Below are 3,755 nucleotides of genomic sequence, written 5' to 3'. Positions count from 1 at the left end.
TACCTCCTGCTACCATTACCTCTCAAATAGTGAAATCATCATGATTAGCTGAAAAAATGCAATGTCTAAAAGTCTCAGGGCTTATGGAAAGGGCTTGGAGTCAGGACATGCAGGTTAGACACCGTCTGAACTACTGGCCTGATGTGTCATCTTGGGAAAGTCACTTAACATCTCTGTTTCCATCTCTCCATATGTAAAGTGGGGATGCTCTTGCCCTTCCCTCATTTTAGATTTGTGAGCCCTGTGTGAGCAAACTGTGACCCCTCAGATTATTGTGTACCTTTTCAATGCTTAGCACAGATAGTAATGCTTATTAAATATCACGGCTATAAAAAAATTAGGAGAACAGAGAAAGGGCTATATGAATGGCATTTTTCCAAGTGCTGAGTATCCAAAGTATTCTGATGTTTTCTGGTGGTGTTGGGTGGGGATTTTACAGCCCAGAGAATTGTTGTGGAATTGCTTCAGTTTTTCCCCAGTACTGAGCCACCTACAGCTGGGCTCGGCTCAGCTATTGCCCTAACTCATTCCCCTTTTTCTAGGAGTAATGCATCTAAAAGCTTCTCTCCCCTGTGCCACTCAGTACCTCTTTGCTCACCGGTTCTTAGATTTTTCAAGTCCACTGTAATTATCTCCATGATAGAGGAGGCTCCAGTTGCATTATTTACCCCTCTCTGTGACTGGAAAATGCATTTCATATTCAGTTAAAGTCACTCATCAAAATGATCTAATATGCATTCACTCTGATACTTTCTATTCTTTCTGGATTTGAAAGGCAGCTAGCACTTTAGACCACGAGGAAGGCAGGGAAGATGGTCCTCATAGCTTTTTAAGCCAGACCCTCAGCCTTGCTAATTCCAGGCCACTGACAAGACCTGAGAGCTTCCATTCAGGGTTGAGAAAGCCCCACATGGTGGCTTTCTGGGCTGCTAATACTTTGAAACCTCTCTGTTCCTAATCCCCACCCTCCCTGACTGAAATACCATTTTGCAGTGGTATTCGGTAAGTGCTTACTATATGCCAGGCACTGCACTAAGCACTTGGGTGACCTTGGACAAGTCACTTAACTTCTCTGAGCCTCAGTTACCTCATCTGTAAAATGGGGATTAAGACTGTGAGCCCCACATGGGACAACCTGATCACCTTGTATCCCCCAGCACTTAGAACAGTGCTTTGCACATAGTAAGTGCTAAGCAAATGCCATCATCATCATACAGGATAATCAGGTTGGACCCAGTCTCTGTCTCATTTATAGGGCTGGCAGTCTTAATCCCCATTTTTCAGATAGGATAACTGAGGCACAGAGAAGTAGTAGCTTGGTCAAGGTCCCACAGCAGATAAGTAGCAGAGCCGGGACTAGAGCCCAAGTCCTCTAACTCCCAGGCCTGGGCTCTTTCCACTAGGCCACACCATCCCTACACCTACCTCCTTTTCTCCCCTGCATACAAAAAGAGGAGCTGGCCCAAAATATCAGACCCTCCCCGGCAGCAGGAAGATCGGAAGACTTCTGATTGGCTGGTGAGCAGGCAGAACAGGTGAAATCATCTAATCCAGAATAATGCTCTCTTCACCTTTTTTTAATAAACATTTCGCCTGGCTACAGACCTTAATATAACGGCAGTAAAGGCAGGAGAGGAAATGAGAAACATGGCCGGGAGTTGGTCTCGTGGTTTCTAACAGTCTGAAATTCTGACTGTTCATTAAAACTAACACTCCTTGTCAGGGTGTTGATCAAAATATCCAGTGGTTTTTTTCTCCTTGATATTTTCCTTTTATTACTATGGGGTCATGTTTCCTGCTTATAGGCTAATTCAACCCATCAAGTCATTTCTGCCTTAAAACACTGATGTAGAAAAACCCTTTTCTCTAATTCAGGCTGACCAAAAATTTCCATGGTTTCTTTCAATCAGCATGAGAAATTTATGGCTGAATAGAATCAGAAAAGATAGGGAAGAGGCACACATCGGAACAGATGGCAGTGATGGATTGGGAGTGAGAACCTCTACACGGATCCGTAAATAGGAGAACTGGTCTTTTCTGAGCCCTCGTTCTCTGCAGTGCTGCCTATGGAAAATGAGGCCCTCAACAATATTCTCCTTGTCTACACACCTACCTTTTGTTGCAGCAGCCTTTTGGCTCCCAAACATGCTAAAGTTTGAATTTCCTGTTGGCTCTGAGGTGAGATTTATAACATTTCTTAGCATTGCTTTTCGTTGTGAATTTACTGGGCAGTAAGCCTAAGAGCTTTTAGGACCTTAATTGCGTGCATTTTCCAGCGGGGTTAGAAGTTTCCCACAGACACTGCTGCCTAGTTTTGTCAAGTACTGTTTTCCCTGGAGGTTCAGGGAACAGGTCCTGACCCTTAGAGAAAATTCAGGGAATAAACAAAGGAATGGAATTAAGGACAACGTTACCCTAGATCCAGTCCCCTTTCTCATTCAGCTTCTTCCATGGCTACTCTGGTCTCTTCTGCCCATCTAGCAGCCTGCTTCGCCTAGATGCAATTCTCATCGAAGGCTGATACGTTAGAGTGGTAAACTGCTCGATGACAACAGATGTAATCTTTTGCCTCTGTTGTACTCATACAAAATGCCTGGTACAGTGCTCTATATGCAGGTGTTCAGTAAGTCATAATAATAAAAATTATGGTATCTGTTAAGCACTTACTATGTGACAGGCACTGTACTAAGCTCTGGGGCGGTTATAAGCAAATTGGGTTGAACGCAGTCCTTGTCCCACGTGGGGTTCACAGTCTCAATCTCCATTTTACAGATGAGGGAACTGAGGCACAGAGAAGTTAAGTGACTTGCCCAAAGCCACACAGCTGACAAGTGGTGGAGCTGGGATTAGAACCCATGACCTCTGACTCCCAAGCCAAGGCTCTTTCCACTGAGCCATTGGTTAATTGCTGGATTGACTGGGTGGGCCTTCCCATATGACATAGCTAGGTGGAAAGTCAAACCAGACCTTGGGTACGTTAACAATGTACTTTGTCACGTGGCTCAGTGGAAAGAGCACGGGCTTTGGAGTCAGAGGTCATGGGTTCAAATTCCGCCTCTGCCACTTGTCAGCTGTGTGACTTTGGACTTGTAGCAGATTGCCTTCCACTCACTAGCCACTGGCCAAGCTAGGAATGGAATGGGTATGCTTCTGCTTGGCTCTCCCTCCCAGGGCCGAGATTGGTAGAGTACTGGAAACTCACCAGGTGATATCCTGAGAGGGGACAAGTAGAGCAGCCTATACTAAAGAGAGCCACAGACCAGTGGTCTGGCTTAGTAGAAAGAGCCCGGGCTTGGGAGTCAGAAGTCATGGGTTCTAGTCCCGGCTCCACCACTTGTCAGCTGTGTGACTTTGGTCAAGTCACTTAATTTCTCTGTGCCTCAGTGAACTCATCTGTAAAATGGGGATTAAGACTGTGAGCCCCACATGGGACAACCTGATTACCTTTTACCTACCCGAGCGCTTAGAAGAATGCTTGGCACATAGTAAGGGCTTAACAAATGCCATCATTATTATTATAGTTCTAATCCTGGCTGCATCACTTGCCTGGTGAAGGACCTTGGGCTAGTCACTTAACTTATCTGGGCCTCAGTTCCTCATCCGTAAAGTGGTGATTAAATATATATTCTCTCTCCCTTTTAGACTGTGAGTCCCAATGAGTCCTGAAACAATGCCTGATCTGATTGCATTATATTAGTCCTCTAGACTAATAAGAGGAAAATAGAGGACTAATAAGAGGACTAATAGGTTAAGCT

General features: G+C 45.0%; 1 non-coding gene across 1 annotated transcript; it reads right to left on the bottom strand.

Moving 5' to 3' along the window:
- Window positions 1-3,085: 3,085 nt before the first annotated feature.
- On the bottom strand, window positions 3,086-3,223 carry LOC119927882. The gene has a single exon (XR_005450848.1). It is a non-coding gene; the product is annotated as a small nucleolar RNA SNORA7 (small nucleolar RNA).
- Window positions 3,224-3,755: the final 532 nt, after the last annotated feature.

Source organism: Tachyglossus aculeatus, chromosome 4 (assembly GCF_015852505.1).
Source record: "Tachyglossus aculeatus isolate mTacAcu1 chromosome 4, mTacAcu1.pri, whole genome shotgun sequence".
NCBI classification, from domain to species: domain Eukaryota; kingdom Metazoa; phylum Chordata; class Mammalia; order Monotremata; family Tachyglossidae; genus Tachyglossus; species Tachyglossus aculeatus.
The sequence above is the reverse complement of the archived record's forward strand: the minus strand, read 5'-3'. Positions and strand labels throughout refer to the sequence as shown.